This window comes from Oryctolagus cuniculus, chromosome 11, assembly GCF_051225735.1.
Source record: "Oryctolagus cuniculus isolate XC-2025 breed Fujian yellow rabbit chromosome 11, ASM5122573v1, whole genome shotgun sequence".
Classification (NCBI taxonomy): Eukaryota; Metazoa; Chordata; class Mammalia; order Lagomorpha; family Leporidae; genus Oryctolagus; species Oryctolagus cuniculus.
In genome coordinates, this window is record NC_142877.1 from 94,606,820 (window position 1) to 94,631,722 (window position 24,903).

General features: G+C 37.2%; 1 long non-coding RNA gene and 1 pseudogene across 1 annotated transcript; one reads left to right on the forward strand and one right to left on the reverse strand.

Annotated features, from left to right (window-relative positions):
- The first annotated feature begins 937 nt into the window (after positions 1-937).
- On the forward strand, positions 938-14,153 carry LOC127490928 (oxaloacetate tautomerase FAHD1, mitochondrial-like; annotated as a pseudogene).
- Positions 14,154-18,123: 3,970 nt separating this feature from the next.
- Positions 18,124-19,873, reverse strand: LOC149123568 (uncharacterized). The gene is made up of 2 exons (XR_016216901.1): positions 19,725-19,873; positions 18,124-19,535 (listed from the first exon to the last, which is right to left on the reverse strand). It is a non-coding gene; the product is annotated as an uncharacterized LOC149123568 (long non-coding RNA).
- Between the last annotated feature and the right edge of the window lie 5,030 nt (positions 19,874-24,903).

Below are 24,903 nucleotides of genomic sequence, written 5' to 3' on the forward strand. Positions count from 1 at the left end.
ACTTTCATTTTAATAACTATTAGGACAACAGGAACATTGTGTCTTTTATTAAATTTGTCTGTTCCCTGGTGCTGATAGTATCTTCTGAATATAAATTGCACAATATAATATAATAAAACACAGTTTAGAATTGTTTTCATAATAGTGCATGCCATAGGACTAGGCCATAAAATAAGAGCTGAAAGTACATCTTGTTCTGTAAACTCATAATTTTCAGCTGTCTAAAAACTGAGTATAAATAAGGAAATTCATAAGAGAAAAACATCTCACAGCATGCACACATAGCTTAAGAAAAAGGATCATGTTCTTGGTAGAAAAATTTGGAAGATCCTTCTTGTGGAATTTGATAATGTATAAAAGACATAATTTTAAGCCTTTGTTTTTGTTAATAATCATCACTACTATATTCATTTATTCTTTGATTCTTTAGCAGGCACTGTCTTCATGACTTAGATTCAGACACCAAGATTAATTAGACAGTGAAAGAAAAGGAAGCCCCAGAAACTTGGAGGATATAAGATGGTACAGTGAGGATAAATAAATATCTGACATTAGATACCTTTAATTTGAGTTTTACCAACATGTAGAATTAGTTTGAAAGTGATTTATTCTAGTAGTGTTGTTCAATTATCTTTGGGAGATCATTAGCTCTGATGGGCATATGAAAAATATAAGAACTAAATTAGATGCAAAATTTCTATGGCAGCACAAAATTGTTAATCGACTTTTCTTGTCATTGAGATCAAAGTCATGGGTTTGTTTTTTGTGTATTTAGATAATAATGGAATTAATAATGCTATAATTTGTTGTACACTTAATTGTGCCATTATGTTGCCATATTCTTTAGACAAAACAGGCAAACAGCAATGCTATTTTTCTCAATATGCTAATGCAGGAGACTGACAGCTACAAGGGAGCATGATATATGCCTTGCAGCATGGGAGGAAAGCATGTACTAACAGTAACCAGCCAAGCTTTCCAGAAGGTAAGTGGAAGACTTTACACGTCATGTATCTTGACTGCTTAAAAACCTTTTATAGTATATATGACAATCTGCACTGCACAGATAAAGAGAATGAGGCCAGAAATGATAACTGATGAGCCCAAGGTCATGTGGTAGAAGTTGCAAGAGCTAAAGTTTTAACTCAAAGAGCTCCAATTCCCTTGCTTTATTTTCTACATCAGAGATTTCAACCATTGTCTCCTTGCCAATATTTGCTTGTTGATGATTATGGGGAAAATGATTAAGAGAATGCATATAAATCTATTAAAAGCACAAAAACAATGTAACACCAACAAAAATATAAAAACAAATATGTGCATAAATACACATACACATAGACACAAAATTTTACTTTTTGCAATCAGTGGAAAATAACACAACATCAACAAATATTTACATATATACACAAATATGCATACACATAAACACACAAGTACACATTCTGCTTTTTGGAATCAATGGATTCATTCTCACAAAAAAAAACAGCAAAATAATATAACAGGAAAAAATAGACTTTTCGAGGCAAATGACAGGATTTATGACTTTTAAAAATTTATTTATTTCAAAGGCAGAGTGACAGAAAGAGAGACAGGGAGAAACAGAGAACATTTTCTATCCTTTGGCTTACTCCCCAAATAGCCACAATGGCTGGCGCTGGGTCGGGCTGAAGCCAAGAGCCTGCAACTACATTCAGGTTTCACATATGGGTGACAGGTGTCCAATTACTTTGGCCATCTTCTGCTGCTGTCTCAGGCATATTAGCAGGGAGTTGGATGAGAAGAAGAGTACGTGGGGCTTGATAGGCTCTTTGAATTAGGTGATCTGATATAAGCATCACAACTGGTGGTTTAACCCTCTGTGCCACAATATTGGTTCACATAACAGGATTAAGATTACATTTCCAATATGTGCAAAGTGAAATTGATCACTGGACCCTTGTAAGATTCACTGTCCACATTTGTAAAGTGACATTGATAGCAATAATATTTACAGTTCCCACATATTGAATATTATTCATTAAGTAATACATTTGCAAATCATTTACAAGCTTTAAATATTCTATAAAAATCAATAGTTTATAATAAAGGTGGTGATTTACATGAAATTGTCTGATGCCAATGTTAATCTATCAGCCATTGTGCTCAGAGGCCAATGTAGGTACATTTAATTCAACAGTGGACATAACAAAAATTGACTAAGTGTTTACATTTCTCTTATATAATTCTTATGGAAGTTCATTTTATAACAATACTTAGAGTTACCTGGATAAATGATCTTTTTTATACTAAATATTGTATGTTACCAGATATGGTTATATTTATAGGAAAGATCTATTTTACGAGATCTGATTTTCCCTACTTAAACACCTAATTATCTATCATCAGTTGTCTTCAAGATTTATTTATTTATTTATGGAATTGAATAGGAGGAAGTGAGGCGGGGAGAGAGTGAGAAAGAGAAAGAGACTTCCAGCCACTAGGTCAAATGGCTGGGCCAGAATGGAGCCAGGAGCCAAGTACTCCATCTTGGTCACCCATTTGTGTGGTAGTGGCCCAAATATTTTGGCCATCTTCTGCCTTTCCACACTCATTAGCAGGAAACTGGATCAGAAACAGAGTAGTTGTGACTTAAATTAGCACTGTGATATGGAATGTTGGATCCCAAGTAATGGCTTAATTTGCTGTGCCACACAAAACCCCCTACCCTCAGCTTTAACACAGTGATCACATCCTGCCAGAAAATGCATGAACTACATTCTCTACCACTATAGATATTCTTCAAACCTCTTTTAGTGCTTTTTCATCATTCACTTTTCAATTAAAGGTTATAGGGTGCCCCTGATCAATTAATTAATGGACCTCTTTCATTCCCAATCTACATTCACATCTTGGGTGAGCTCATCTACTGACATGAATTGGATTAATGCCCTTATGAAAGAATTCCAAGGAAGCTTGTTCACAGCTTCTGCCATGAGAAGATACATAGAAGCTGCCACCTATGAAAAACAAATCACCTCCAGACACTGAATCTGCTACCACTTTCTTTTTTTACTTCCCAGTCTCCAGAATTATGAGCCATAAATTTATAATTTTTTAATTACCCATTGATCCTAGGATCCTCTGAAGCATACCAAAATTCTTCAATGTTCAAATCTCATGTGAAAATTCAGAGTATTTGCATAGTCTACACAATCCTTCCATACATTATAAATTGTGCCTAGATTACTCTTGGTACCTAAATTATATAAACACCAGCAGTTGGCATTAAGCTGTTCCACTGTATGACCAATATCTCATATCAGAGTTACTGAGTTTGATTCCTGGCTCCAGTTCCTGACTCAGGCTTCCTCTTGGTGCAGAAATGCACAGCAGCAAAGTCTTAAATGCTTGAGTTTCTGGCGTCTACGTAGGAGATTGGGCTAGGTTCCTGGTTCCTGGCTTTAGGCTGACCCAGCCTTGGCCTTTGGGAGCATTTTGGGTGTGGACTGGTAGAAGAGAGTGCCCTTTTTCTCTCTCTTTCTCTGTCTCTGCCTCTCATATAAATAAAAAATTAAAATTTTGTGTTATGCTCAGTAGAGATGCCATTTTTTCCAATATTTTTGATCTGAGGTTAACTAAAACTATGAATACAGAACTTGCTGACACAGAGAGCCAACTATATTTTGTCATAGCAGCTTAAATGAACTAAGGCAGTAGAAAAATAAGGCAGGAGAGAGAAAAATGAAAATTGTCTTTCTCTTAACTTTTATGGAGTTGAATAAAATAATTTCTTTGAGAAGACTGAAGAAGTAACATGGTGGAATTGTCCTTTTGGCAATCTGAGAAAGAACCCTGTAGGTAGAAGTAAGAAGATTCTGGGAAGATGAGGAAGGGAGTGTGTTTTGTATGCTTGAGAACAGCAGAAGATTGATGTGGGTGATGCTGAAAAGGAGCACAGCATGTAGGGTTTTATAAGCCCTTGGATTGAGTTTTAAATAATATAGAAAGCATTGTGGTAGGAGATAGAAAAGGAAATAAAACAACAGAAAACAACAGATACCACAGAAATAGAAAGAAACAACAGGAATTCCTACAAAGAGTTGTATGCCAACAAATTGGGAAATCTAGAAAAAAAATCAATAGATCCCTGAACACATACAATCTACCAAAATTGAGTCATGAAGATATCAGAAAACTTAAACAGACCAATAACCAAGATGGCTATTGAATCAGTAATAAAGACCCTCCCAGCAAAGGAAAGCCCAGGACTGGATGGCTTCACTGCTAAATTCTACCAGACATTTAAAGAAGAACTAATTCAAATCCTTCTTAAGCTATTCAAAAACAATTGAAAGGGAGGGAATCCTCCCAAACTCCTTCTATGATGCCAGAATCTACTTAATTCCTAAACCAGAAAAAGATACAACAGGGAAATAGAACTATAGACTAACATCTGTGATGAATATAGATGTAAAAATCCTCAACAAAATAATAGCTGATTAAATCCAACAAAACATCAGAAAGATCATTCACCCAGACCAAGTGGGATTTATCCCTGGTATGCAGTGATGGTTCAGCATTCACAAATCAATCAATCTGATACATCATTAAAAAACTTCAGAACAAAAAACATATGATTATCGCAATAGATACAGAGAAAGCATTTGATAAAATATAACATCCTTTCATGATAAAAACTCTAAGCATATTGGATATAGAAGGAACATTCCTCAATACACTCAAGGTAATTTATGATAAACACACACCCAGCATCTTATTGAATAGGGAAAAGTTGGAGGCATTCCCACTAAGATCCAGAACTATACAAGGATGTCCACTCTCACCACTGCTATTTAAGATATTCCTGAAAGTTTTAGCCAGAGCCATTAGGCAAGAAAAAGAAATCAAGGGAATGCAAATTTTAAAGGAGGGAGTCAAACTATCACTATTTGCAGATGGCATGAGAGACACTAGTGGAACTCATAAAAAAGTTTGGTAAAGTGGCAAGATATAAAATTAACACACAAAAATCAATGGCTATAGGCCAGTGTTGAGGCATAGCAGGTAAAGCTTCAGCCTACAGTGCCAGCATCTGTTATGGGCACTGGTTCAAGTCCCACCTGCTCCACTTCTGATCCTGCTAATGCGCACTGGAAAGCAGTGAAGGATGGCTCAAGTGCTTGGGCCCCAGCACCCAGATGGAGACCTGGAAGAATCTCCTGTATCCTGGCTTTGGATCTGCCCAGCTCTGGCCATTGTGGTCATTTCAGGACTAACTTGTGGATAGAAAATTGCTCTCTCTTGCTCCTTCTCTCTCTCTCTGTAATGCTGCCTCTCAAATAAATTAATTAATTTAAAAAATCAATAGTCTGTCTACAAAGACAATGCCATGATTAAGAAAGAACTTCTAAAATCGATCCCATTCAAAATAGCTACAAAAACTTAAATGCTTTGGAATAAATTTAACCAAGGTTGTCAAATATTTTTACAATGAAGATTATAAAACATTAAAGAAACAAGCAGAATAAGACACAGAAAAAATGAAAAATCTCCCATGTTCATGGATAGGAAGAAACAATATCATCAAAATGTCCATAGTATCTAAAGCAATTTACAGATTCATTGTGATCCCAATCAAAATACCAATGACATTCTTTTCAGATCTAAAAAAAAATTATGCTAAAATTTATATGGAACACAAGAGACCCTGAAGAGCTGAAGTAATCTTCTACAACAAAAACAAAGCCAGTGGCATCAAAATACCAGATTTCAAGATATACTACAGGGCAATTATAATCAAAACAGCCTGATACTGGCACAAAAACAAATGTGTAAACCAACGTAACATAGTAGAAATTCCAGAAATTAATTTACACAGATACAACCAATTTATCTTTGATAAAGGAGCTAAACTCAATATCTAGAACAAGGACAGTGTCTTCAACAAATGGTGCTAGGAAAACTGAATATCTGTATACAGAAGTATGAAAAAAGACCCCTATCTTACACCTTATACAAAAATACACTCAAAATGGATCAAAGACCTAAATCTACAAGCCAATACCATTAAATTACTAGAGAACATTGAAGAAATTCTTCAAGACATTGCTATTGGCAAAGACTTCTTGGAAAACACCCCAGAAGTACATGCAATCAAAACCAAAGTTGACAAATGGGATTATATCAAGCTGAGAAGCTCCTGCCTTCAAAGAAATACTCAGCAAAGTGAAGAGGCAACCAAAAGAAAAGGGAAAATATTTGCAAGTTATGTAAGTGATAAAAGATTAATATCTAGAATTTATAAGGAGCTCAAGAAATGCAACAACAAAATAAACCTTCCAGTTAAGAAATGTGCAATGAACATGAACAGGTATTTCTTAAGGGAGAAAATTCAAATAGCCAACAGACACTTGAAAAAATGTTCAAGATCACTAGCCATCAGGTAAATGCAAATCCAAACTACAGTGAGGTTTCACCTCATCCTAGTTAGAATGGCTTTCACACAGAAATCAACAAACAAAAAATGCTGGCGAGTATGTGGGGGAAAAGGTACCCTAATCCACTATTGGTAGGAATATAAACTAGTGCAGCACCTTTGGAAGACATCATGGAGATACCTTAGAAATGTGAATATAGACCTACCAAATGATCCAGCCATCCCATTCCTAGGAATTTACCCAAACAAAAATAAATCAGCATACGAAACTGTTATCTGTACCCCCATATTATTAGCAGCTCAATTCACAATAGCTAAGACATGGAATCAACCCAGATGTCCATCACCTGTTGACTGGATGATGAAATTATTATATTTATACACTATGGAGTACTACTCAGCTGTAAAAAAAAAAAAAAAAAAAAAAAAAAAAAACAAACAAAGAATGAAATCCTGTCTTTTGCAACAAAATGGATGCAACTAGAAACCACTATATTTAGTGAAATAAACCAGTCCCCAAAATACAAATATCAAATGTTCTCCCTGATCTGTGGTAAATAATAGAGTACCCAAAATGTAATGTATTGGAGTGAAATGGACATTTTGAGATTCAATAATTGTTATAGCCCTTGTCTCTTTCATTGACAACAGTGATTTTTTTTCTCATACTATTTGTTGAACTCTGCTTAGTGTAGAGTTTACCTTATTAGTATAAAGTAAACAGAAAATAGATCTTTGTAAAACTTAAGAATGGAAATTGGTATGGGAGGAAGAAGAATGTTTGGTGTGTGGGCGGGAGTGGAGGATGACCTGACACCATCAAATTATTAGAGAACATCAGAGAAACCCTGCAAGATATAGACACAGGCAAAGACTTCTTGGAAAAGACCCCAGAGGCACAGTCAAAGCCAAAATTCACAATTGGGATTACATCAAATTGAGAAGTTTCTGTACTGCAAAAGAAACAGTCAGGAAAGTGATTGGAAAAAATATTTGCAAATTATGCAACAGATAAAGGATTAATAACCAGAATCTATAAAGAGTTCAAGAAACTCCACAACAACAAAGCAAACAACCCACTTAAGAGATGGGCCAAGGACCTAAACAGACATTTTTCAAAAGAGGAAATCCAAATATCCAACAGACACATGAAAAAATGTTCAGGATCACTAGCCATCAGGAAAAAGGAAATCAAAATCATAATGAGGTTTTACCTCACCCCAGTCAGAATGGTTCACATTCAGAAATCCACCAACAACAGATGCTGGCGAGGAGAAAAAGGGACACTAACCCACTGTTGGTGGGAATGCAAACTGGTAAAGCCACTATGGAATTCAGTTTGGAGATTCCTCAGAAACCTGAATATAGCCCTACCATACAACCTAGCCATCCCACTCCTTGGAATTTACCCAAAGGAAATTAAATTGGCAAATAAAAGAGCTGTCTGCACCTCAATGTTTATTGCGGCTCAATTCACAATAGCTAAGACATGGAATCAACCTAAATGCCCATCAACAGAAGACTGGATAAAGAAATTATGGGATATGTATTCTATAGAATACTATACAGCAATAAAAAAAATGAAATCCGGTCATTTGCAACAAAATGGAGGAATCTGGAACACATCATGCTGAGTGAAATAAGCCAGTCCCAGAGGGACAAATATCGTATGTTCTCCCTGAATGGTGACAACTAACACCTAAAAGGAAACCTGTTGAAGTGAAATGGACACTATGAGAAACAATATCTTGATCAGCCCTTGTCCTGATTGTTGAAGAACACCTTACTGTTTTATTCCTTTTAGTATTTTTGTTCTATTTAATACCATTGGTTGAACACTTTAATTAACAAACAATTATTCTTAGGCATTTAAAATTAACTGAAACGTGATCCCAGTTAAATATAAGAGTGGGATTAAGAGAGGGAGGAGATGTACAGTTTGGCACATGTTCACTTGGACCCCTAATGGTAGAGCTAGAAAGGTGCCAGGGGATTCCAATTCAATCCCATCAAGGTGGCATATACCAATGCCATCTTACTTGGTAAAGTGATCAGTTTAAGTTCATAATTGATCAAAAAGATAGGATTAAGTGTCAAAGGCATTACATAAATAAGACCAGTGTCTGCAAATAATAATTCATAGAATTAAAAAGGAGAGAATGATCCTACATGGAAAGCAGGATACACAGAAGACTCATAGAGTGGCAAAAGCCCCAAAAAGCACTCTGCCTTCAGAATCAGCCCTTATGGCATTCGGTTCTGGCTAAAAACCCCATGAGAGTTTCTCAGGCATGGAAAGCCAACACACTGTGGCCAAAAAAAAAAAAAAAAATGACCTAAATGAAAGATCTCTGTGAGTGAGATCCCAGTGGAAAGAACGGGCCGTCAAAGAAGAAGATACCTTTCTCTGAAGGGAGGAGAGAACTTCCACTTGAATATGACCTTGTCTAAATAAGATCAGAGTTGGTGAACTCAAGAGGCTTCCATAGCCTTGGAAACTCATGACAAGAGCCTCAGGTGATTACTGACGTCATAAATAAAAGTGTCAAATGTTAAATCAACAACGGGAGTCACTGTGCACCTACTCTGAATGTAGGACCTCTTTCCTTATGTGTTGTACTATGCGAATTACCAGTAAAACTACTACTCAAACAGTACTCTATACTTTTTTGTGTGGGTGCAAACTGTTGAAATCTTTACTTAGTATATACTAAGTTGATCTTCTGTATATACAGATAATTGAAAATGAATCTTGATGAAAAATGGGATGGAAGAGGGAGTGGAAGATGGGATGGTTGCGGGTGGGAGGGAGTTATGGGGGGAAATAGAATACAATGTAATATAATTCAAAAGTTGTACTTTGGAAATTTATATTTATTTAATAAAAGTTGAAAAAAGTATTTAAAATTTAATATCAATTGATGTGTTATATAATAATATATTCCCTCTGAGCTTTATACTTAATTCTATCTTAGAGATTATTAATTTGCTCATTATTTCTACAGAACCTCCATATTGTTAAAAGAATAAAATATTGAACCATAGTAGGAACCTAACAGATTTCACGGTCAAAAGAGTTGGTTGGACGTTCATTGGTGTCTATTTAGCTGTGTGACTTTTGTCATGTTAGCTCTCTGAACCTCAGTTTGCTAACCAATAAAACAAGGAAGAATACATTTGACTTTCCTTAATCAGATAATATTAAGAGTTAGATGAGATGATTCATGTTACATGTTTATCATAGATTAGGGGCTCAAAAATAGGAGTTACTATTTTATCTTTCTATTTTTGCTAATTCTTAATTTTACTAAGCTGTTGGCTTTGTTGTATCTGTCATTATAGATACCATTTGCATAGTTAGTGCTATCACTTACATGACTTCCTGAAGTACCCTAACATGTCCAAAATCAGAAAATTAAGAATTAACAAACCTGGCTGCAGACTCCAAGTCTCCAGGTGTCATGCTAAATACCAAGTGAACTATTATGTCAAGTTATACACTCAAGATCCTACCTGAAGGAAATAACCATATTGGGAATAAAATATAGCTGTTTCATCTGATTTTAGCTTCTCCATGTCCAGAAGTCCATACCTGCTATGACAGCAGATGCTACTGACACCACCAATACCCAATTTCCTGCAGTCTCTGGAGAATAAAATTGGACCTCCCTAGATGGCAATGAATCGTATGACCCTGACACGAGGGGACTGAAGCTTTGACAAGTATTTTTGCCTTCATGGCCTAATGCATCCCCAAACTTAAGCCAGATGGGAAATAGGATCTGTTTCCCTACAAGATATTTATTTAAGGAGCTGTAGACAGACATAAACTAGAGGAACCACATACACTGTCTACCCTCATTAATCAAATGTGAAAATCTGCATCTTGAATCACAGTCCACTAGAATTTTTAACAATGGAACTGAGATCAGAAATCATCCTACATGATTTTCAAATAACACTCTGCAGATCATGATGGATTCTGAAATGTACCTCAGGGTCCACTGTGGAAGTGGGAAGGAGAGTAGAGGACTCTGGGGCCCTCATCCAAGCTTCAACCAAAGCAATCCCTCTCCTACCACTTGTAGAGATCGGGTATCCATAAGCAATATCTGCTATGGTTTAAATATTTTTGTCCCCCTCCCAGCAAAACTCATGTTGAAATGTGGTTGTTTTTGAGGTAGGGTTCAGAAGTAGGGCCTTTAAAGGGTGATGAAGTCACTAAGAAGGTGATGAAGTCATTAAGATGGGAGAGGATTTGTTCTCCTGGGAGCGGATTGTGATAAAGTAAGGCTAGCCATCTTGTTTTGTCTCTTCTGTATGTGCCCACTTGTCCATCCACATTTCTGTCATGTAAAATGCAGCATGAACTTCTCCTGAGGCACAGCCATGATCCTGGACTCCAGCCTCCAGAGTCTTGATCTCAATAAACTTACTTTCTTTATAAATTACATAGTCTCAGGTACTTTATTATGACAACAGAAAATGGACTAAGACAATATCTTTTGAAGAAGGGACTTTATGACTAAAAGCATTTTGTGAAAGTCCTTCCTACTCAACCTTTCTCAATTTATTTAAGAATCACTGTGCTATTGTGAAATAATAAGTGCGTATTTCAGTCTTTGTGCCCTGCTCTTAGCCAGAGCTCTTAAAACCTTGTAATATCCTCTGGTAAGAACAGAGCAATAGGAACATTTTTTGTTATAATATTTGGTTTTATCCACAGTTCCTGAAATAGCTTCAGAGCTACCAAGATGAAAGGAATGCCTTTTGGCATTCATAATAAGCTCCTGTCAACCACACCCAAGTTTATGATAATGAGGTGACTGTTCAGAAAGTCCCTAAGAATGGGGTCTGGTTGTCAAATGAAACTGACCACATGATTAAAGGATTGGGACTTTCAGCCTCATCCCTCTCCCACCTTTGTGGAGGGGACAGTGACCGGAGACTGAATCCACTTATTAATAGCCAATGATGAAATCAACCATGCCAATGTATTGAGCCTCCATAAAAATCCTAAACAATGGAGTTTGAGAAATTTTGGGGTTGGTGAATAGATCTCATGCTAGGGAAGAGGTGTACCCCTAATTCCATGGGAACAGAAGCTCCAGACCTGACCTCATGTATCTCTTCCACCTGGTTGTTCATTTGTATCCTTGTTTTCCTTTGTAGTAAATTCATATCAGTAGGTCAACTTTCCCTGGGTTCTGTGAGCTGTTCTAGCAAACCAAACGTGAGGAAAGGGTCATGAGCACCTCTGATGTTTAGCTAAATTAATCAGAAGTTGTAGACAAATTAGAGACACACTACTTGAGACAAGCATCTGAACTTGGAGACAACTTTGTAGGCTTGAGTCCTTAACCTAAAGAAAATACACTAAAACTGGGCAATTAATGTCAGAATTAAAGTAATTTGTAGCATATCTGGTTAGTATCAACTGAGAAATGTAAAACTGGTTGGTGTGGGGAAAACACATTGGGTGTCAGAAGTATTCTCTGAGTGACTACAGAAAAACAGTGTCTTTCCTTTGTAATCACCCTGTGTAAGTTGGTTCTTCAAGATCACACCTGAGTGGCCAGTGTTCCAGCACTAACAGTGCCTATTGTCCCCTTCTATTAAAAACTTGATGTTCCATCCCTGGGTCACCAGCATTCCTCCATTCCCAGTTTTTATGTTTTAGAGATATGTAATCTGTCAGGGTCAAACGTCGATTTGACAAAGTAAATCTGATGACCAAGTTTTCTTGTTTTCAAATTCCAGAAATTCTATGTAGAGAGACAGCATTTTCCATTCTGACCTTGTACTTTATAATGCTATCACTTATTAATTCAGCACAATCCTAATTCAGAACCCTAACTACTTTTCTCTTTGTCCCAGAATTCTCCTGCATGCTTGAGTTACTCTAATCATATTACTAGATCTCTTTGACCAATTACTCCATTACCCATTTAAAGTTTCACTCTAGTTCTTTGGGCCTTATGTGTTTATCTGGTTTCTCCAGTTTCTTCATGCCCATTCTTACTGAAGAAGTTTAGCTAAAAATTACAGAGTTCCGGTTCTGCTTCTTTCTATCTGTATAAACTTGGACTGACACTGTTTGAAACACACTAGATTCTATAATTTCTAATCATATTGTCACTTCTAGAATGCTCATAATTTTGTTGTTGATTAGGATCAAAATATACACACCACCTTTCTTACGGGTTGCTCTAAATATAACATGAGTTGACTATAAATGCTTTTTGTTAAATTCATATGCTACCAAAGAAATATATTGTGATTGCTGGACCTGGTCTAAGTTATAATCCTTATGTGACAATGTAAAGTTGCAAGAAATACCAGTCTACTCAGCGTTGTGTTACTAATATGTATCTTTTAAATTTTCATGAACTTCACAACCTTGAATTTCATGTACACTAAGAGACGAAATCCCTGGGCTTTGTGACATTTCTTTGATCAAAGAGAAGAAAATAATACAAGAAATCCCATCTAAGGAAAGAGCCAGAAACATCAAAGCAAATAAGTAAAATATGAGCAAAAATGTTGACTGAAAATTTGTATTGTTACAAAATAGGGTATAAATCACATGCTTTCAGAACAAAGTCTACAAATTAAAAAAGAAAGAAAAAGAAACGCATTGAGTAGGAATACTGGAAAAGTTCATTGGAAAGTTGATTGTGTCTAACTTTAAAGCTTATTTTTTAACAGCCTCCTTACATACAAACATGTATGTCAACAAATATACACCTACATATACCTTGTAACTCTCCCACATTGGTCTATAGATTAATGAGATGAAAACTATGGGTCCTTTTTTCCAAGAGAATCTGGAAGAAAACAGGGAAGTTCAATTTCTCCATATAACCTCAAACATAAGTCTTATTTATGTCATTTAATTGGCTAAATCTATCACTTTTTTTATATCTATGAAAAGATAGACTAGAAGGTAACAGCTGCAGTTAAATTACTGAAGAGATATCCACCTCAGTCCAGCTGCTGGCTGGTGCCATGGCAACTGATCCACTTCTGAGAGTTGGGGCGGAACCTCATCTGTGCTTGTGTGGGGAGGAGCTCCACGGATCACATCAAGGAAAATGCACAGTCCGGTGCTGAGTGAGCCAGGACTCTTCCTGAAGCCTATGCAGCCAAGGGCTTGGCTACCCTCTCCCACCCTACACCCACAGCCTGCACCATGAGCTGGAGATGGGCATGGTGATGGCAATACGGTCATGCTGTCCCCGAGGCCATTGCCATGGAATACATGGCTGGTTATGCCCTGTGCCTGGACATGACCTCCAGAGATGATCAAGACAAGTGCAAAAAGAAGGGGCTGATTTGGACTCTGGACAATAGCTTCTAGACCTCCTGTCCTGTCAGCACATTCCTGTCCAAAGAGAAGATCCTTGATTCTCACAACCAGCTTAAGCTTTGGCTTAAGGCCAAAGGTAAACTCAGACAAGGAGGGTGAGACATCCTCCATGATTTTTTTCCATTCCCTACATCATCAGCTTCTAAAATGATTGCCTTGGAAGAAGGAGATATTATCTTGACTGAGACACCAAAGGGAATTGGACCACCTAAAGAAAACAATGGCAATCTTTTTAATAAGATACAAAGTCTAAAAAATTATTTGGTTGGATTGCTATATCTCAATTCAAGGGAGATGGACCATTCCAGGAAACCATGTTCTAGAAGATCTGGGACAGAATGGAGACAAATTAGAGAATTTTCATAATTTGAAGAGAATTTCTCAAACCAAATATTCTTAAATTTTGTTTTCTTTTGGTAAAATCGGACATGGTAAGACTTTTCAGTGGATCATTCAGGGTAACACAAGACTTAAAAACTGCAAAGGAAAGTGAAAGTCACATTCCAAATCAGTATTTCTCAAACTTCTTCAGATTTAATATCAGATAGCATTTGTAAAAATAAAAATTTCCAAATTATTGGCCCATCCTATGTCCACTAGATTAACTAATAATATTAATCTCCAGGAATTTGTATGTGTACAACACTCTGAATGATTATTATCAGGGAAATATGGAAGAAAAACACTACTCTACATAATCAGTTAACTTAAATATTTACTTAATAACTGAACGATTGATGAAGATCTTTCCTACTTACTTAGAGTGTCACCCTACCTCATAGATTCTGAGTTTGGAAGATAATTTTGAAATTATTGTTTTCCAAATAAATTTTGTCTTTTTTGTGTCCTGAAAAAAGAGAACTACTGGAGAACAGAAAAGTAAAAAGAACTCAGACACCAATTAATTAATTGGGATAAAAACCTATCAATTTTCTTTTCTGACAGTGTGAATCTTTAATTGTTCTTCTTTTGTTCCATTTTTCTGGGAGTTCACCCATTCTCTCAGCTGTGGCAGCTCAGCAAACTTAGTATTAGTATTACTATTATGTAGTTGTATTTGGTTTTAGAAGATAAGCAAGCACTATTCAAGGATGCCCAGTGTTTGGATAAGTCTTAGAGCACAGGGAGGAAGCGTCTTCAAGGATGAAAGTCAACTTGATTCCTACAATTTTACAGCTGACCCATGGATATTTTGCTGGAGATATGAAACAGAACCATTGTGAAGGACAGATTAACTCCACATAGTACAACTTTTTGTTTGGTTAATCCCCAAAGCTATCTGTTCTGGAAGAGGACTATTTCATGAAGGGGCTTACAGGATAGTAGAGTACACGCTGAACTGTGAACTGATAACGGATATCCTGGATCACTTTACGAAGTTAGTATATACACTACTGTGAAAATGCCGGAGAACCCCAAGGAGAAGATCATTATGAATAGGCCAGGGTTGGTCAGGGGAAATCAACCGGAGAGCTGTCCACAACTGAGGCATAAAACCAGCAGTTTCTTTTCTTTTTTTGTCTTTTCCACTTGGACTAATAACATAGGATTCATTTACAACTAAACACTGCCTCATATGACCCAAGAATGTCTGTCTGGTTTTCTGTCTTTGTCACAATTAATTTCTTTAGCCTTCTATATCTTCTTTACAATTCTAAAAATTCATCTATTGTATTCAGATGTTCATCAAACATTCAATCTGTTTCTCTCTGTCTTTCTGAAACACCTGTCAGACCATTCAGGAATGAGGGCTCAGGTTATCCACCAGGTAAAGAAGCATGACTAGCCGAGGTGCTTGCTGAAGGCAAGGGGAGTACAGAACGGGAAGTAGAACAAGGTAGTTTTAAATACCAGCTATGTCCAAGAGACTAGACATAGAAATGAGGATTGCAATAATTATGAATATCCACTCCTTATTTTGTTATGAACATGTGTGTATGAAGAGTACATCCCTGTCTTCTTCCCTCTGTTATTGGAAGAAGGGAAATGTGACATACTGACTTTATATGTTATATAACTTTACAGAATTAAATTTAAGTTATAGGATATCAGATATCAAGAAGAAATTACACAAGGACTTCAACTCCACTTCATTAGTATATATACAGTCATCTGCACAATAGTTACATCATGCTAAACAGAATTATGACCTTGTTATTAACTTTGCTTGAAGGTTAAGTATGGGAGAAATGTATGGAGGCCCAGTCAACAAAGGGTAGGTGGGGTGATTACTTGTTTGGTTAACTGGGCCACACAATGCCCATATTTTTGGACAAAATCATCATAGGTGTTTTTCTGAGTGTATTTTTGAATGAGATTAATATAAACTGATAAACTGAGTGAAGTATATTGCCTTTCCTAATGTGAGTGAGTATTAGTCAAGCACCTGAAAGCTAGAACCTACCAGAAAGGATAATCCTACGTTAAGTAAGAAAATTCTCCCTGCTTGATTGCCTTCTAATTAGGATACTGTTTGTCCATCTTTTGAAGTGGAACTATACCACTGGCTCTCCTGGATCTCTAGTTTGTTGATTCACCCAGCAGATTTTAGGATTTTCCCATCTCCATAATTATGTCAGCCAAGTTTTCATAACAAATCCACAGGTATCCCCCTCTACTCTCTCCCCTCTTATTGGCTCTCATTTGCTGTCACTTTTTCAATCACAGATGTTTATCTTCTATTGGTCTATACATCTGAAGAACTCTGACTGATACAGATTATATCTTGATTAGGGTGTTTCCTCTGTCTTTCCCTTTTTTAGCTGCAGTAAACATGGAAGTCATGATCTCCAAGTCATGACGCTCAAAATAGAAGACATCCAGTCTATACCAAACCTCATGTGACTGAGAAACAAGCCATTATATGTCCTGCTACTCAAACAGCAGATACCAAGGATCTTACAGCAATGACATCTTAGGATCTAAGCTTTGTTCTGATCATGTCCAGGCCCAAACTATCAAGGTGTATCATCAGATGGGTACAAATTAACCCACAATAAGCCTGTATTCTTTTTGTCACCTGTACATGCAGAGCTGTTGTGGGATGGGGGTTCCTGGCAAAGCTTATCACAGGTTCTTCCTTCCACATGTGTAAGAATTCTAAGTGGAGGCATAAGGGTATACAAGGAAGCGGGATTTACTTAGAGCACAGCAAAAGTGCAAACTCAAGAACTAAGTCTGGCCAGTGAGAGCATGAACAAACAGCCCAAAACACAAAAATCACAACAATGAAAAATCCATTGCCAGGGAAAAACCATCAACAAATAAAAAGCCCTCAACCAAGAAAAATCTCTCCCAAAAGAGAAGACTTCTCCTTATGCCATCTAGAAGCATAGAGAATGATGTCCAGGATGAAGTCTAATAGAATATTCAAAAAAGAAGCGAAGTTTGAGGCAAGGCCCATTTCTGTGCTCCTGTTTGGAAATCTTGGAAGTGTCATGGCATCAGGTATATGATAGGAATAGTGGGGAGGGGCGTGGAGGTGCATGGAAGGCAGGCATAGACAGTGCCCAGTTTACAAAAAAGGAGTTGCCATGAGGGCAGGGCCAGGCTGAAATACGGGCTCAATGTTGCTTTCTCATGGTGAGAAAACTGAATATCAAACTGCTGGTCTCTTGAAGCTGTCAATAAGCAACCCGCCAGGAGAGGCTAGGGCGGTCAGTCAGTGACATGCACTGATCCCTGTGTTGGTGGGGAAATGATCAACAGTGATTTAGAGCTGGGACTGTCAGACAACTCCTTTCCCTAGCTACCTACATCCCCACAACAGAAGCACCAGGTTCTTTATGATTCCCGCATGTGTTTCAGGAAATTTCACAAGTTCTTTTAGTGTGTTTACAGCCCACATTCTCAACTAAGGTACATGCATGGTGCCCATCACATTCTGCTTCTTTTCTGACTTTCCCTTTTGAAAGTTGGTGCCAAACAAGTCAGTTGAGAGGCCTGGTCATTGCAGATACCTCTAATAGCCACCAAGAGGGCTGTTTCTCAATGCTTTCAAAGCCACAACATTATTGAGGTGAATACTATCTTCCACAAATTTTTTTCTGGCTTTTGTTATCTGGACTCAAAACAAAATGTGCTCTGCACAAATTTCAATATTCTCCCATCAAAATAACTCCTCCAGCGTTAAGTGATAAAAAACAAAAATAAGATCAGAAACATTAAAGTAACAGAATCTATGCTATTCCTTTTCACTCATTTCTCTGTCCATCTCAACACACTTTTCTTCTTGAAAGGATAAAAAAAGTAAAAGCCCATATACAATTCAATGCATGCACAAAAATACTAAGGTATAACACAGGTAGATATAAGGAAGAAAATAAGTCTTAAAATTCTTTTATACAATGCCAAAAAGTAGTGTTAGTTTTTATTAAATTTGTGACAGGAAACATGACTCCTCCAACCAATTTCTCTATGTTTATATAATACTTCTTCATATCTGAGTCTTATCATGACAAGGTAACACTTCTACATGAGCAAAATATGTCACTGGATTTGTCATCTCTTCCACTGATTATCTGTGACATGTTAGAATATGCTTAACTCTGTAAACACTAAAATAAATGTAAATTACAAAAACATCAAGAACAAAGTCCCACAGCAATATTTAATAACTCCAAGCCCCAGTAGGCAGCACAATTCTAATTATGTCCCTCAATACTTATCCATAATCCATATTCCCAAATTAAAAAAAATCTACAACAGAAACTAATTCTGTGTACAATCTATAATAGATCGGTCCATGACACAATTACAGTGACTGCATTTAAATCTATTTGAGAGAGAGAAAGAGAGAAAGAGCTTTCATCCACAGATTCACTCACTAAATGTCTGAAACAGCTAAGGCCAGGCTAAAACCAGAAGCTAAGAACTCAATCTAGATCTCCCATGAGGGTGCCAACTACTTGAGTCATCACCTGATGCCTCCCAGGGTGCACACTAGCAGGAAGCTGGAATGGGCAGGGAGCGGAGCTGGTACTCAAACTCAAGTACACCAATGTTGGATGTGGGCATTTTAACTGCTAGACTAAATGCCTGAGCCAATGATTTCACTTGTGTCTAATTGTTAGGGAAAAGATAATGACATGCAAGGTTTGACAGCATTAAATTATTTGAAACTGAGCCTCTTCAGAAAAAAAAAAATTAACTAAGTGAAAATGTCTGGGACTGATTTTGTGGTACAGTGGATTAAACTGCTACCTGTGACACTGGCATCCCATACCAGAGCACTGGTTCGAGTCTCAAGTGTTTCACTTTCCATCCAGCCCCCTGCTAACGTGCCTGGGAAAGCAGTGGAAGATCATCCAAGTATTTGGGTCCCCACCACTCAAGTGGTAGATCCAGATAAAGTTCAGGGCTTCTGGCTTCAGCCCTGACCAGCCTCTCCCGTTGGGGTCATTTGGGGAGTGAACCATAAGATGGTTCACTTTTGCTCTCCCTCTTCCTCTCTCTCTCTCTAATCTCTCTCTCTCTCTCTCTCTCTGTCTTTTTTAAAAAGGATCTATTTATTCTATTTGAAAGGCAGAGTTACAGAGAGGCAGAGGGAGAGAGAGAGAGCTTCCATCCACTGGTTCACCCCCCAGATGGCAATAATGGCTGGAGCTGCACCAATCTGAAGCCAGGAGCCAGGAGCATCCTTCAGGTCTCCCACGCAGGGGCAGGGTCCCAAGGACTTGGGCCATCTTCTACTGCTTTTCCAGGCCATAGCAGAAAGCTGGATTTGAAGTAGAGCCCCAGTAAATAAATCTTAAAAAAAAGACAAAATTTCTTTATATTTCCCAAAACTTCTGAATAACATTGTAGACTAATGATATATATAGGCACTTTCCAAAACATATGGTTATATTAAAAAAACATTATAGTTAATTATCATTAGTCATCATGAACTAAAACTCACATTTAGAATATTGATATTTTGTTTTATGTACTACTCACCAGTGACACATGTATGGATGGGAATAGCAATGTGAATATCAACATTTCTCAAATGTTATTTTTCTTGAAGGACTTACTTCATAGACTAAAGTATATATACATATTTTCTTAGTTTTCTTCCATTTACTATTAAGCGTCATCCAACATCAGCATCTGCAGAAAGAGATTAGACATAATATAGTATCTAGAAGCTGACTGAGCAGGAAAGCAAAATGACAAGACAGCAGTGATTTCTTTTTCTTGGTGTTTCTTAACTGGTTCCAATTTATTTAGATTACATTCTCCATGCTGCCATATTGCTATTCCTCAAAGCCCATGTCCACAGCTTCCACTTGCAACAGACAGATGGTCATGAAGAATAAATCCTGTATATAATTTTGATGATGCATTAATGTTGGAATCTACAAATGCTCTTTGACTTATATCAGGGTTACATTTCAATAAATGCATCATAAATTGAAAATATCATAACTCTAAATAGATCTACATTTTGTCTACTAAATATAGCATAGCCACACATCACACTGTAGTGTATCAGTGATTTACCCTAACGGTAGTGTAGTTGACTGGTAGCTGTAGTTGTTGCCATTTCCCAGTCTTGAGAGACAGCCTCCTGCTGGATAGCTTGTCCAGGAAAAAATCTAAATCTAAAATTCAAAGTATAGTTTCTACTGACTATGTATCAACTATGTGTTACTATAAATCTGAGAAACATTAATTGAATCATCACAAAGGTAATGTCTATATTGCAGGAAATCTAGTTACTCTGGCTACAGTCGATTCCAAGACTCCACATTCAACAAATAAGTAGATGTTTCCTTGAAGCCTAGAATATTCACAAATATTATATTTGTGTATATGTATACAATTCATACAAATGCTTTTGTGGAATTCCTTTCATTTTAAAATACTATGAAGTCTAGGAGTGACCTTTCTTGTATCATATCAAATTTATTTTGCTTGATTTTCCTTGTCTCAGTCTCCTTTTCCACTCACCAAGATATAACACACCTATAGTAAATTTCTATTTATGCTCTAAACTGTAGACTTCGATTTTTATTCTGAATTGCACTGAAAGGAATATTCTACTGGGAAAATGAATTACTGCTTTGAGGGAAGCCACTTTCAGATTTCACCTAAAATGGCTACTGTATGATTTTCTCAGGATGTGTTAAAAATTGCATGGCAGCAGAGTTCAATATTTTCACTAGTAAGTGGTAGTATCTTTAAAATTAACAAGCATGTTGTGAAAGTATTGATAAGCATTTTTAAGAAATAGAATGAAAACAGAAATTTGAAATGAGTACATAAACCTGGAATTCAGAGTTTTGTTAAGTCAGTCCTTTAAAAAATGGAAAATTTAAACATATTCATTTTCTTTGCTCAACATAACTTATGAGAACATGACATGGAGAGGTTTGTTTTTATTCCCCATGTCAAATAAAGTAGAGTAGCCTTAGATAGTTGAGAGGCTGCTAAAAGTTGAACATCTACATAAAAAACCTAGTCAAAGCATCAGACTTTCAAACACCACTGGCTACAGAGCACAACATTAACTGGCTTAGGAAGATCAGGGTACAAAAGTTAATTCTCTGATAATAGTAGAACTTTGAATTATACACCAGGCATCTTCAAATAGTTTGTGGGAAATTTGTATTATGGAAAAGCTATGCATGGACTTCAAAGTTTTTCACACTAGAATAAATTTATCTTTCAATACCATTTCCACAAAACTTTGAAGCCCTCTTGTGTGTGTGTGTGTGTTGTTGTTGTTGTTGAGAGTAGAGTAAATGTACTAATCTATCCCTACTCAACTGCAATCCTTCAAATCTGTCCACTTTTGTCTTTTTCTGACCTTTCCTTTACAGCTTACTTTAATAAATATTTATGCTGAATATTTTATTTAGAAATCTTGTGTTTCTAGAAAAACACACTTGATATTGAAAGTATCTATTTGTAAGTGTTGCTTTCCAATCTATGATTAGGCAAATGAATAGTGACAGTTACCTCATTATCCCAAATGGTAATAACAATTTGAATTGCAGCTATAGTTCCAAGACTTTGTTTGAAAAAACAAAGTCATAAATTTGTTTGAACAATTTAACATAGAAATACAGACATATCACAAAGCCATCTCCCATACCAAAGAAAAACAAAATGAAACAAAATGTATGCTGGACTAGCTCATCATTCAATATAGAGTGGGAAAAGCCTCCAGAGAAACAACATATGAATGAGTAGTCAGAAACTTAGAAGAGCAACATGGCACACTAACTTCCTGGGTCAAAGTCAAGCTAAGTTTCTAATATCGAAAAAATAAAATGAGGTAAGCATAGGCAGCGCATGCTTGAAGTTGAAATAAGTTGAAATCTAAGTGTTGTAGGAAGGTTTTTTTGTTTGTTTGTTTTTGTTTGTTTGTTTGGTTGGTTGGTTGGGTTTTTTTTGCTTTTTAGCAGTAGTAAGGGTGTTTCTACCTTAGTATAGCCAATACACAGCAATTATAAAGTGTGTGCTACTGGTGGTTTTGTTCTATGCCAGTACAGAGAATGCTGTCTATGGAAATGTGATTTGGGGATCACAAACTCATGTAAGTTTCACTCAGTTCTTGTCCTGTCTGCAGAATCCATTACAATTCAAGATAACTTTTGTTAGCACAGTAGAAACACATCTTTAACACACACTGCCTAGAGAGACTTAGTGTTGAATGAACAATGTATCCACTTGCCATCCTCCCACACAGGCTCATTTCAAGAGCAGAACCCCAAGGCCTCTTGGGTTTGTTCCTTTAGAATCAGAGACAGGCAGTTGGGGTGAATTCAATCTTGAATTTCAATGTTCCTTCTACCCATCAAATGGTTCCCATTGTCATGATATTTTAGGAGCCATAAAAGAGGAGTCTTCATCAAAATATAAAGTGCTATGACCTGAATTCTCTTTGTCCAGAAAACCATGTGTAACCAGTGTTTTTCCTAGATATGAAAACTTTTGAAATAAGGTAGGAGAAAATGTCAGTTTTGAAGCATGCATGCCCACCAGTCTTGAAGAAACTAATTTTCTTTAAGTTGTCCTGAATGGTTTCAAAAATTCCCTCCAGGTTTATTGTTATTGGAGCACCCATTGCAGTGAGTTGAAGTTATCTCTTTCTGTAATGCCTTTCATTACATTATAAGCTCTTTAATGGAAATGTGTCATATTTAATGTCTTTTGTTGTTGCTCAAACCTTACATCTGACTCATGAGAATGTCCCATCCTTTCTACTTCTAGTATATATATGTGTTACAACTGCTCACCAATTGCCGTACTTACCCCAGCCCACCCAGAGAGTCTCATTATCTTTTGTTCAGATTCCTACAGGAGCCACCCAAGTGGTCTTCCTGATTCTGTTCTGATGCTTAATGTGGCTCTGAGCCAAGGAACGCCAGATTAACACCAGACTGTAAGAGAAATGCATGGAAAAACTCTCTATGAGTGCTCTCTACAAGCAGCCAATCTTGCTGATAAGTTTGTTTCAGGTAAAATACATTTGTTTTTTCAGACACTCAGTTTGTTATGTTTTGTGGGGCAACCAAAGGAAACTAACTCATGTGCAGAGACAAAAAAAAAAAAAAAAAAAAAGTCAGGAAGACAAGGAAGGAGTAAAATATGAGATGCCAATTTCCCAATTTCTTTTACTATCTTTGTCATTTTGAGATGTAAACAAGTTTGTCAGTTTTATTTACTAGTCTTGTGACTTGAACATACTTTTAACTTCTCTAAACCTGTATATTACACACATTCTGTAGGGTTTTTGTGATATCAAAATAGTTAATTTATGTAATACACTTGGAACAATGTGCAATATGTAGATAATATTCAATAAATGCTAACTATTGTTCTTATTTATGGCTGAAGTAACTGTGTCTGTGAGTGAAGATCCGTGCAATAGCCATTAACTATTTAAATTCTGCATTTCACACTACCATTTGTTCTTTCAGCTAACATTTCTGAGTCATGAATTTAATGCTTGTCTCTCTTCATTCAAGATGCCAGTTGGGCTCTTTAGCAGAGTTTTTTTTTTTTCAGAATTTTCTCTTTTCAATGAATCTGGAGATAGATGTTGGCTTACACAGACCTGTGTATAACGTATAGAAATTATTTCTGCCTGTGTATGGACAGAGATACTCATGCGGTGATGTCGCTCCCCTTCTTCGCGGAGGAACGACACAGGACCCTGCGTTGTTCTTTCGTCTGCTCGGCCCTCCCCGGGTTTGCTGCTGGTTCTTCCCGGGTTGGCTACCGACCCTTCCACCTCCGTGGAAGGGCGGTTCCCCCTGCCACATTCCCCACTTCCGCGGGGGAGCGGCACACCGCCGGCCGGCTCTCTCGGGGGTTGCTCAAATGTTCCTCAGGTGTTCCTTCAGATAGATGTTCCTGGTGCATTGTCTCTCTCCTCCTTTATAGTCCTCTTCCACCAATCCCAACTCTGCTACCCACACGCCGAGTACACTGCTCTCCTCCAATCAGGAGCAGGTCCTGCTGTTTATTGGTTGAACTGGAGGCAGCTGTGTAGAAGCTGTTTCCTCCTCTCCCAGCGCCATATTGTGGGAGAGCAGATGCATAGAATAAGTCTTAATTCTAGTAATTTAGTCTAGTCCGAGTTGCTCCCCACACGGTGATGAGTTGTCTGAGACTGCAGGAGGATGAGGATGAGATGTATAAATGGATTAGGAAGAACAGGTAACTTCCACGTGTGGCAAGCACTGTCATCCCATTAAGGACTGAGGAACATAATTCACTTGCTGCTAAGAGTGCTTCTGACTATCAGTGAATCTTGGGAATTGATCTTATCTGCAGAAGAGCCAACTTCTTTAAAGCCATGCCATCCATCTGGGACCACCTATATCCAAGACTGGTTGCTACAGGACGCCAATGCCCAGTCCTTTCTTCCTCACCTGAGGTAATTCTGAAGAACCATATGAAGAATCATCCCACTTTAGAGTTCTCCATGAGATCAACTGAGGCCTTTACTGAGTCTTCTCTCTGTTCAATCCTACAACCTGCACAGGTGCCAGGTCCAAGAAAATGCCCTAATAAGAGACTTATATTTAATCTCTGCCTCGAAGGCTTCTTTCCTACCTAATCCCTTTTAAAATCAGCCAAATAACTTTTATACAAATTAACTAACTCACATGAACTTTTA